The sequence below is a fragment of the Canis lupus genome, chromosome 16, assembly GCF_048164855.1.
Source record: "Canis lupus baileyi chromosome 16, mCanLup2.hap1, whole genome shotgun sequence".
Lineage (NCBI taxonomy): Eukaryota > Metazoa > Chordata > Mammalia > Carnivora > Canidae > Canis > Canis lupus.
Window position 1 is genome coordinate 8,488,555 of NC_132853.1, and position 12,477 is coordinate 8,501,031.

Consider the following 12,477-nt stretch of genomic DNA (forward strand, 5'->3'; position numbering starts at 1 on the left):
TGTCGGGGGCTGTATTTGTAGACTGTATTTTTTCCAATTTTTACTTTCAATCTCCCCGTACCTTTACATTTAAGATAAATACATCTTGTTAATGGCATGTACATTTAAAAAATATAGTCTGATGGAGAATTTAGTCCATTTAGGTTTTTTTTTTTTAATTTTCTTTTTTAAAGTCATGTCTACACCCAACGTGGGGCTTTGATCAAGAGTCACATGCTCCACTGACTGAGCCAGCCGGGTGCTCCTGTTTAGTTTATTTAATGATTTTATTTATTTATTTTCTCTCTTTTTTTAAAAATATTTATTTATTCATGAGAGACACAGAGACAGAGAGGCAGAGACACAAGCAGGCTCCACACAGGAAGCCTGACATGAGACTCAATCCCCTGTCTCCAAGATCACGCCCTGGGCTAAAGGTGGCGCTAAACTGCTGAGCCACCCGTATTTATTTATTTTAAAGATTTTTATTTATTTATTCATAGGGACACAGAGAGAGAGAGAGAGAGAGAGAGAGAGAGAGGCAGAGACACAGGCAGAGGGAGAAGCAGGCACCATGCGGGGAGCCCGACGTGGGACTCGATCCCGGGTCTCCAGGATCACGCCCTGGGCTGCAGGTGGCGCTAAACCACTGCACCACTGGGGCTGCCCTCATTTTTGTTTAAATAGTTGATGCTCATTTAGGTTTATCCGCTTATTGGCTGTGTTTTGTTTATTCCTTCTTACATGTTAGACTTACATGCGCCTCTGGGGCTGCGCCGTATTTATTTATTTTAAAGAAAGAGAGCACACGTGCAAGGAGGGGCAGAGGGAGAGGGAAAATGAATCTGAAGCAGACTCCACACTGAACGTGGAGCCTAACATGGAGCTTGATCCTGTGATTGTGAGATCAAGACCTGAGCTGAAACCAAGAGTCAGATAGATACTTAACCGACTGAGCCACTCAGGCGCAACAAAAAATTTGTTTGGTGTGTTTGGGTGGCTCAGTTGGGTAAGCGTCCAATTCTTGGTTTCAGCTCAGGTCATGATCTCATGAGTCATGGATTGAGCACACACACTCAGTGGGGAGTCTGCTTGAAGATCCTCTCCTGCCCTCCCCCCTGGCTTGTATATAAATGCTGTCTCTCTTTCTCAAATAAATAAATCCTTTAAAAAAATGTGTTTGGGGAGCACCTGGGTGTCTCAGTCGGTTAAGCATCTGACTCTAGATCTTAGCTCAAGTCTTAATCTCAGGGTCCCAAGTTCAAGCCCCATGTTGGGCTCCATGCTGGGTGGGGAGCCTACTTAAAAAAAAAAGTGTTTTTGAGTTTGAATCGCACCACCCTATTTGCTTTCTCCTGGTTCCACCTGTGCTATGTTTCATACTCTCCTTTTCTGCCTCCTTCCAGATCAGCTGTTGTTACTCCATTTCTTCCTATTAGCTTGGCAGTTAGACATCCTTTCACAATTTGAGTGGTTCTCTAGAGATTATAGCTTGTGTTCCCTTCTCAAAGCCAAATGTTCTTAGGACTTGTATCTTCTTTCTAGACAATTCAAGAACTAATTCAAGAATACCTCCATGCATCACCTTCCTGAATCCCATACCGTTGTTAGGTATGTTGATTCTCTATTTTTAAACCCCTAAGACAAGATAATCATTTTTGTTTTAATTATTTTTTTAAAGATTTACTTATTTATTCATTCAGAGAGAGAGAGAGAGAGAGGCAGAGGGAGAAGTGGGCTCCATGCAGGAAGCCCGACGTGGGACTCGATCCCGGGTCTCCAGGATCACGCCCTGGGCTGCAGGCAGCGCTAAACCGCTGCGCCACCGGGGCTGCCCTCATTTTTGTTTCAAATAGTTGATGCTCATTTAGGTTTATCCGCTTATTGGCTGTGTTTTGTTTATTCCTTCTTACATGTTAGACCTTCCATTTGGGATTATTTTCCTTCTGCCTAAAAACATGATTTTAGGTTGTTTGTTTGTTTTGCGTAGGTCTGAGGACGAATTCTGTTTCTGGCTGACAATATCCTGATTTTCATCTGCACTCTTGGAAGATTTTGAGTGGATACAGAATTTTGGTTATTGGTCGTTTTCTTTCAGAACTTGAAGATCTCATTCCCATTGACTTCTGTCTCCTTGCTTCTGTTGAGCCTAATTGTTGTACTTTTGAAGATAATGTGCCTTTTTTTTGCTTCTCTGTCTGCTTAAAGATGTTCTTTTTGCCTTTGGTTTTCAGAAGTTTAACCATGCTGTGCTTAGATATATATTTTTTTAAATTATGCTGCTTGGCATAAGGTTTCTTGAATCTAGGGCTTGCTTTTTTTTTTTTTTTTTTTTTTTAAGTCAAGGACCAACCAATCAGGAGACATAAACAATGGAGTAATTTGAACAGAGAAAGATTAATATGAATAATTGTTAACCATGACAGGAGAGAACTATGAAGGTATAAAGAGAATGATAAAGTTACCCTAGGGCTGAAGGAAAATACCTAAAGAAAGCAAACATGAGATGGTCATCAGGCCAAGTTTCCAAGGGTTGGGATTCAGAAGTCACTGGAGATGGTGTGGTTGTAAAGAAACTCACTGTGTTGCCCAGACCAGAGCTGGGTCAGAGCTGGATGAGCAGGATGGAGCCCTTAGAGGTACAGACAATCCAACGCTGGTAGGTGAGCATGCATGAGGAGTTGGGAACCTACTTGCCAGCAGGGTGGCACAAGTCCTGAAGTGTGCACATCCACATCTGGGGGGGCCACAGTGAGATGGTTATCAGGCCAGGGTCAAGCTGTAAGCTTGCTGAGACTGTAGGGGATGGGTGCATGGCTGGGCAGAATGCCACTGGAGGGCTCTCCACACGTGCCTCCTACAGCCACATGGCCAGAGCAAGACTGAAACGGGCATCACAGCCACACCCCCTCCCTCCTGCCATGTCCCTCTAGGGCTCTTCACTGACAAAACACCGCAAAGGGGAAATGCAAGTAAAGAGTAGACCTGGGCATGAGAAGCAGCAAATTGCTAACTGGTATGATCAGTTTTGGAGGGTTTTTTTTTTTTAAATAGCTTTACTGAGCTATAATTTACAGATCCTAAAACTCATTTTGAGTGCACAGTTCTATTTAGTGAAGTTACCATCAATATGATCCAGTTCTTAAAAATTCCATCTCTCCGAAGATGCCTCATGCCCATTTGCAGTCTCTCTGTTGCACTCCCAGGTGCCCACCAATTGGCTTTCATCTCTAAATGCACTTTTTCTGTACACTTCATATAAAAGTATGGAATATGCAGTGTTTCACATCCATATTTTTGAGGTTCATCCACACTGTAGCATGGCAGGTCATTTCTTATTAAATAGGGCTCCATTATATGGAAACAACACATTTGTTCATCCTTTTATGAGTTGGTGGACATTTGGATCTTTTCCATGTGGGGCTGTTACAAATAATGGAGCTCTGGACATGGTCTCTGCTCTATCCTTCCTTTTCTTTTGGTGCTCCAGTTACACTTTGGTATTTTATTTTATTTTATTATTTTTTAAATATTTTATTTATTTATTCATAGAGACAGAGAGAGAGAGAGGCAGAGACACAGGCAGAGGGAGAAGCAGCCTCCATGCAGGGAGCCTGACGTGGGACTCGATCCAGGGTCTCCAGGATCATGCCCTGGGCTGCAGGCGGCGCTAAACCGCTACGCCACCGGGGCTGGCCTACACTTTGGTATTTTAAACATTTTATTTTTCATAAATTTTTCTTAAATGTTTGGTAGTTAACATACAGTGCAATATTGGTTTCTGGATTGTCACACTTAGACTTGGCATGCCCAGGTCTCTTCTGACCTGTGGTGTCTGTCCTTTCCTCTCTTGGTGCTTCATTCTCCCTGTAGCTCTTCCTGTCTCCAGCTCATTAATTCTGTTAAACATGTTCGCTGAATTCTTATTGGCTGTTTTGGTTCTGGAATTTCTACTTGTCCTCTGTTTATATTTTCCAATTATTCACCCAAATTCTCAATCTTGTCTTACTCCTAGAACAGAGTAGACACTGCTTGCAAAATCCCAGCCCCTGTGGGTCTTTTTTTTTTTTTTAAGAAGATTTTATATCTTTATTTTTATTTATTTTACAGAGAGAGAGAGAGTGTGAGCATGGTGGGAGGAAGAGCAGAGGGGGAGGGGGGGAAAATCTTAAGCAGACTCTGCTCTGAGCACCGAGCCTGATGTGGGGCTTGATCCCAGCATCCTGAGATCATGACCTGAGCCGAAACTAAGAGTCGGATGCTCAACTGATTGAGCCACCAGATGCCCTGCTGTGGGCCTTTTTCTGTTTGTGCTGCTTGTCTTCTTGCTTTCCTGGTTATTTTTTATCATATATGAAAAACTAAAAAAAAATAATTTGAAGCCTAGGATGATGTTAATCTCCTCTGGTGAGGCTTTGTATTTGCTTCTGGCAGGTGCCTGGGATGACAGCAGTGCACTTTCAGGGACTGAGATGATTTGAAGTGGGCTCAGTCCCCATGAGGGCCAGTATACTCATAGTCTCCTTTATACCTGGAGGGTGCTTCTTTGGGTTCTCAATTCAAGGCATGGTGAGTTCTGGACTCTCTTATCTTTTTAAATTAATTTATTATTTTATTTACTCATAAGAGAGAGAGAGAAAGAGGCAGAGACAGAGGCAGCTGGAGAAGCCAGATATGGGACTCGATTCCCGGACCCCGGGATCACAACCTGAGCTGAAGGCAGATGCTCAACTGCCTAGCCATCCAGGCGTCCCTTATTTTATCTTTTTTTTTTTAAGGTTTTATTTATTTATTTAGAGCACAAGCAGAGGGAAAGGGAGAAGCAGGCTCCCCACTGAGCAGGGAGTCTGACATGGGGCTCAATCCCAGGACCCTGGGACAAAGGCAGACACTTCACTGATCGAGCCTCCCAGGTGCCCCTAAATTCCCGGTCAGATGTGCTACAGAGCTTCTCAGCTACCTTCTGGAATTGGCAGGTGCCTTTACTATGTAGCTCCAAATGTCAGGCTTACCTCTCTGGGTTTGTCTCCTGCTGAATCCAGGCCCAATAATTCATTTATCTGCTGGCTTTCTAATGAATTCAGGCAGTGATTAAAACTATTTTGTACAGCTTTCCTAGCAGGAGGGCTGGTCTGAATTACCAAATCTGCCGCTGCCAGAAGTAGAAATTCTTACACATTTTTAGAATAAACTTGTTAAGGACCATATGACATCTTTTGGAATTTCTCTGGAATACTTTCTTTCTTTCTTTTTTTTTTTTTTAAAGATTTTATTTATTCATGAGAGACACACAGAGAGAGAGAGAGGCAAAGACACAGGCAGATGGAGAAACAGGCTCCCCACAAGGAGCCCGATGTGGGACTCGATTCCAGCATCCTGGGATCACGCCCTGGGCCAAAGGCAGATGCTCAACTGCTGAGCCACCCAGGTGTCCCCTCTGGAATACTTTCAAATGTATATTTGAAACTAGGGAATAACTGACACCTTTAAGAAAGCTTATCTTCCTACCCACAAAAGATGTGTATCTCTCAACTTATTAAAGTCTTTTAAAATAAAAACATCATTTTTAATTTATATACTGAGGTATAACTGACATACAGCACCATATTTCAGGTGTACAGGTAAGGATTCAATATTTGTATATCCTGCAAAAATGATCTCCATATTAAGTCTAGTGAACATCTGTCACTATATGTAGTTACAAGCTTTTTTTCTTGTGATGATGACTTTTAAGACCTACCCTGTTCGCAACTTTCAAATATGTGATACAGTGTTGATTATGGTCACCATGCTGTACATTATATCCCCATGACTTATAATCAGAGGTTCTGCACCTTTTGACCCTCTGATTCACCCATTTCGCCTGCCTGCCATTCCCTGCCTCTGGCAACCACCAGAACATGCAGTGCATGTTTGAACTAGTGCCTTTGTCATCTTTGGATAAATATCCATGAGAGGAATCACTGGCTCATATGATACTTCTACTTTTCATATATTTTTTGTTTTTTTTTAAAGATTTTATTTATTTATTCATGAGAATACATAGAGATGAGAGAAAGAGGCAGAGACACAGGCAGAGGGAGAAGCAGGCTCCATACAGGGAGCCCAACATGGGACTTGATCCTGGGTCTCTAGGATCAGGCCCCGGGCTGAAGGCGGCGCTCAAACCACTGGGCCACCAGGGCTGCCCCTACTTTTCATATTTTTGGGAACCTCCATACTGTTTTCCACAGTGGTTGCACTGGTTTACATTCCCAGCTGAGCACAAGGATTCCTTTTTCTCACATCCTCACAAACACTCGTTATTTCTTCTTTTTCATGCTAGCCATCCTAACAGGTGTTTTTTTTTTTTTTAAAGATTTTTAAAATTTATTTATTCATGAGAGACACAGAGAGAGAGGCAGAGACAGAGGGAGAAGCAGGCTCCATGCAGGGAGCCCGATGCGGGACTCGATCCCAGGTCTTCAGGATCACACCCTGAGCCAAAGGCAGACGCTCAACCACTGAGCCACCCAGGCATCCCACCTAACAGGTGTTTTGATTTGCATTTCCCTGATGATGAGTGATGTTGAGCATCTTCTCATGCACCTGTTGGCCATTTGTGAGTTTTTAGAAAAATGTCTATTCAGCTCCTCTGCCCATTTTTTTTCCCCATCAGATTGTTTTTTGCTATGAAGTTGTAGAGTGCTTTATGTAGTTTGGATAATAGCCCCTCATCACATATGATTTGCAAATATTTTCTCTCATTCAGTATGTTGGCTCTTCATTTTGTTGATGGTTTCTTTTGCTGTGTAGGTTTTTGAGTTTGACTATGTAATCTCATTTGTTTTTACTTTTGTTGCTTTTGCTTTTGGTGTTAAATCCAAAAATTCATAGTCAAGACTGATGTCAAGGAGCTTTCTGCCTATGTTTTCCTCTAGAAGTGTTATGGTTTCAGGTCTTTAATTCGTCTTTAATCCATTTTGAGTGAATTTTTGTGTATGGTGTAAGAAAGTGGCCTAGTGTAAACTTTTTAAAAAGTAATCTCCACACCCAGTGTGGAGCCCAACATGGGGCTTGAACTCATGACCTTGAGATCAAGACCTGAGTGGAGATCAATAGTCCGATGTTTAGCTGACTGAGCCACCCAAGTACCCTGCTCCAGTTTCATTCTTTTGCATGTGGCTCTTCAGTTTTCCCAACACTATTAATTAAAGAGACTCTGATTTCTCCACTGTCTGATATTGGCTCCTCCGCTATAAATTAATTGACCATATATACGTGGGATTATTCTGGGTTCTCGGTTTCATTGATATATGTGTTTTGTTTTTTAAATTGCAATCTCTTTGTGATATAGTGTGAAATCAGGGAGTGCGATGCTTTGTTCTTTCTCAAGATTGCTTTGGCTATACAGGGTCTTTTGTGGTTCCATACAGACTGCACTGAGTCTGTGCATTGCTTTGGGTAGTATGGATATTTTAACAGTGTTCTTCCCACTGACAAGCATAGGGTAGCTTTTCATTTATTTGTGTCTTCAATTTCTTTTATTAATGTCTTCTCATTTTCAGAGTACAGGTCTTTCACCTTGGTTAAATTTAATTTTAGGTATTTTCTTTTTGATGCAACTGTAAATGTGTTATTTTCTTAATGTCTCTTTCTGATAATTATTAGTGGACAGATATGCAACAGATTTTGTGTATTTATTTTGTATCCTGCAACTTCAGTCAACTCATTCATTAGTTCTAAGTTTTTTTGGCAGAACTTTTAGGGTTTTCTAGTTATTATATCATGTCATCTGCAAATAATGACCCTTTATTTTTTTCCTTTTCAATGTGGATGCCTTCTATTTTTGTTGTTGTTGCCTGACTGCTGTGGCTAGGACTTCCAGAATTATGTTGAATTAAAGTGACGGGAGTGGGCATCCTCAATTTGTTCTTGTTCTTGGAGGAAAAGCTTCCAGCTTTTCAGAAGTGAGTATGATGCTAGCTGTGGGCTTGGCATCTATCGTGGCCCTCCTTATGTTGAAGTGTGTTTCCTCTATACCCATTTTGTTGGTTGGGTTTTTATCCTAAATGGATATTGACTTTTGTCAATACTTTTTCTGCACCTATTGAGATGATCCTATGATTTTTTCCCCCTTCATTTTGTTAATGTAGTGAGTGTATCATATTGGGTTTTCTGTGTGTAAGTTTGAACCATCCCTGGAATCCCATTCCACTCAGGTCCTGGTGTGTGATCCTTTTAATGTACTGTTGAATTTGGTTTGCTGCCATTTTATTGAGGATGTTTGCATCTGTGTGAATCAGGGCCACTGACTGGCCTGGGATTTTTTTCTTGTGGCATCCTCACCTGGTTTTGGTATCTGGGTAATGCTGGCCTTGTAAAATGAGTGTGGAAGTGTTCCCTCCGCTTCTATTTTGGGAAGCATTTGAGGAGGACTGTTAGTTCTCTGACTGGTAGGACTCACCAGTGGAGCCGTCTGGTTCTGGACTTTTGTTTGTTGGAAGGCGTTTGGTGAACTGACTCCATCTCCTTACTAGTAGTTGGTCTGTTCACTTTCTAAATCTTCATGATTCTCTTGGTAGGTTGTATGTTTTTAGGAATTGATTGAGCTCTTCTAGGTTGTCAAATTGTTGGAATATAATTGTTCATAATAGTCTCTTTATGATCCTTTGTATTTGTGGTATCCATTGTAACATCAACTTTTTTTCTTTTTAAATAAGCTCGAACACCCAACATGGGGCTTGAACTCATGACCCTGAAGAGTCCCATGCTCTATCAACTGAGCCAGTCAGGTGCCCCTTCCCTCCCCCTTTTTAGCTGTAACATTCTTTTCTTTTTTTTTTTTTTTTTAAGAGATTTTATTTATTCATGAGAGAGAGAGAGAGAGGCAGAGACACAGGCAGAGGGAGAAGCAGGCTCCGTGCAGGGAGCCTGATGTGGGACTCGATCCTGGAACTCCGGGATCACGCCCTGGGCTGAAGGCAGGCGCTAAACTGCTGAGCCACCCAGGCGTTTCCCTGTAACATTTTTCATTTCTGATTGAGTATTCTCTCAGGGAATCTAACTAAAGGCTTGTCAGTTTTATCTTTTTAAAAGAACTAGCTCTAAAGAAAAAAAAAAGACTAGCTCTTAGTTTCATTGATCTTTTCTATTGTCTTTTCGTCTCTTTCTGATCTTTGGGATTTCCTTTCTTCTTCTAACTTTGGGCTTCATTTGCTCTTTTCCTAGTTCTTTGAGGTTAAAGGCAAGTTGTTTATTTTAGTTTTTTTCCTATCACTTTCCCTCTTTGAACTGCTTTTGCTGCACCCCATGTTTGGTACATTGTGTTTCCATTTTCATTTAAGGTATTTTCTGATTTCTCCCTTGACCCATTGGTTGTTGAGTAGCATGTTATTTACTCTCCACATACCATTCTGGCTGGAGAAGATGCTTGATAGGATTTCAGTATTCTTAAATCCATTAAGACTATTTTGTGGCTTAATATTTTATGTACCATGGAGAATGTTCCATATGTTTGAGAATGTGTATTCTGTTGCTTTTGGATGGAACGTTCTGTTAAGTCCATCTAGTCTAATATGTCCTTTAAGTCTGATGGTTCCTGATTGATTTTCTGTTGGATTATGTATCCATTGATGTGAGTGATGTACTTAAATCCTGTATTCTTCTATTGCTGTTCTTGTCCCTTTTTAGGTCTATTAATATTTGCTGTGTATAAAGGTGTTCCTATGTTGGGTACAAAAGTATTTACTATTGCTATATCCTCTTTTTTGGAGGACAAAGGTCTCACTTAAGACTTGTGATGCTAGCATAAATGAGTCTTCAAGAATTGGTTTTTAATTGTTGACTAGGAACATATTCAATTTTTTATCAGACTGTACAACTAACTACCTTGGAAGATTCTTTTATTTTCTTTTTAAGAGAGTGCACAAAGGGGGGGGGGGAGGGAGGGAGAGGGAGAGGGAGAGAGAGAGAGAGAGAGAGAGAGAATGAGAATGAGAATCCCAAGCAGGCTCCATGCCCAGCACAGAGCCCAGTGAGGGTCTCAGTCCTACAACCCTGAGATTATGATCTGAGCTGAAATCAAGAGTTGAATGCTTACCTGACTGAGCCACCCAGGAGCCCCTAAATTTTATAATTTTTTTAAGTTGGCTCTATGCCCAACTTGAGGCTTGAACACATGACCCTGAGATGAAGAGTTGCATGCTCTACTGTGGCAGCCAGGCAGCCTGGTAAATTTTCTTGGTAATCTTGTTATTTTTCTTTTCCTGCAGCATTGGCTAGGATCTCCGGCACAATGAATCAAGTGATAGTAGGATCCTTAACTTGTTCTTGTTTTTAAAGGAAATGCTCTGAGTATTTTAACATTAAGTATAACATCTGCATAGGATTTTGTAAAGTAACTTTTATCAGGTTAAGGAAGTTCTTAATTTCTATCTAAGAGTTTTAAACAAAAATTAGGGTGTTGCATTTCTAACAAAGACCTGACTACTGAGGTGATTTTATGGTGTTGTTCCTTTGTTAATATGGTACATTCAGGAGCAGCTAGGCCATGTGAAAATTTATAAACCGTCAAGTCTCAGTAGGTTAGTTAGCACAAGTTCATTTTTTATTCATGTAAAGTCTAGTATGGGGCAGTTGGGGTGGTCTCAGTCTGGTTTCTCTCCACTTGGAACTCTGCCACTTCAACATCTGGAATCTAAGTGTGTCACGGTGGGGAAAGAGTGAGCAGAAGGGTGGCACACATGCTGAGTTCCCAGCCCCAGTGACATGTATGTGGCCCCTCAGACCTCATGGACCTGCCTGCAGGGGGGCTGGGAAGCAGAGTCTCTCCGGTGCCCAGGAAGGAGAGGTGCACCAGATGGCGGCACCCGAATAAGGTGTCTAGTACATTCACCAGCATACTGATAGTCCATCCTTGCATTTGAGGGTAAACCCAGCTTGTTTAGGGAGTACTGATTTTTATACACTGCTGGTTTGAGGTTGCTAAGATTATTTTAGAAGTTTTACACAAATATTTGCCTACAATTTTCCTTACTCTTATCTGGGTTTGATGTCAAGACTGTATTTCACTCCAGACGAGTCAAGAGGTGTTTCCTCTTCTGTTCTCAGGGGCAAGCATGTAAGACTAAAGCTACTTGTTTGGCATGAATTGCTGGTAAGCCTGTCTGGACTTGAAATGTCTAGGAGTGGATTTCAAATCAGACTTAATTTCTTTAATGTCAAGTACCTCCTCTCGGTAGCATTTAGCATGGCTGGAATAGTTCACTGGTGGGGATTTTCAGTTAAGAGGGCTGAATGACGTAAACTGGCCTACAGAATGCTAAGGACCCAGGATCTCTGTGTGTGTGGCACACGTGTAAATGATGACACTGGCAGAGGCCTGCCTGACCCTGTACCAGGGATTAACTCACTGAGCCGCCTCAGACCTATGAGGTAGAAGCTGTTGTTATCTCTCTCCTAGCCCCTGGAACACCAGGACGCAGAGAGGGGGCCGCTTACGTAAGGTCACTTCGCATATCAGCTGCAGAACCAGGACCAGAGCCCTTAGTAGCCTAGGGTGAAGGCCCTCCAGTATGTCCTGGCAAATGCAGGACCAGAATGACCCAAACCCTCCCTGACCAGGTTCCTAAATCATGTACCCCTAGTGAACAAAACAAATTGATGAATGGGTGATGGTTTAAATGAATGTGTAGGGTTTGCCTCTCACTCTGCTGGAGGGAATGGGGTGGGGGGTCATCACACCCGGAGAAGACTGACCCTGTACCACCCAATGGCTGAGATCTGAATGGGGTGGGGGGGGGTGGGGGCGAGAGAAGGGTCATTCACAGGTCACCTGAGCATCCTGAGTTTTGCTGGGTTAAGTATGCAGATTCCTAGTCCCCTCTGAAGGTGGCAGTGGAACCCAGGCATTTAGCCAGGGTGGGTGGTAGCAGCCATGCCCTGTGGTTCTGGTTGGCAAGCTCAGTTCAGATGTCTGTACCTGGCCTGTGACCTCCAGTCACCTGCAGGGAGCTGAGGGCCACACCAGGCTGGTTCTTGGTAGAGGCAGCTAGTAGAGGACTCAGCAGCTGATGGCCCTACCTCTCAGACACTGGGAGATGGGCAGGATGGCAAAAGGGGATGACACACAGGCTGGGATTAAGTCCATCGGCTCATCATGAGTGGAGGAGCCATAGCCCATATCAGACAGAGAAAAGATTAGAACCCATTGGGCTGTTTCCAAGCCTGTGCATGCTGCCTTGGGGTGGTATGGGGATGGAATCTTAGAGGTGTATCTTCAGACATGCTTTAGGGGCTTTGAAAAGTAGCTCTAAGTACCTCTGTGACCCCAAATGCCACCCTAGAAATGGATGCTAGGGGGCAGTAGAGGATTAGCGCAGTAATTGACTTACGGAGCACAAGACTGAGGAAGGAAAATTCTAGACAGGCTGGTGGCCTCTGTCCACCCTTCCCAAACTCCCCCAACAGTAGCACTCGGGTGTGGGAACTGGGATACACGACCTGCACCCTAAGTGT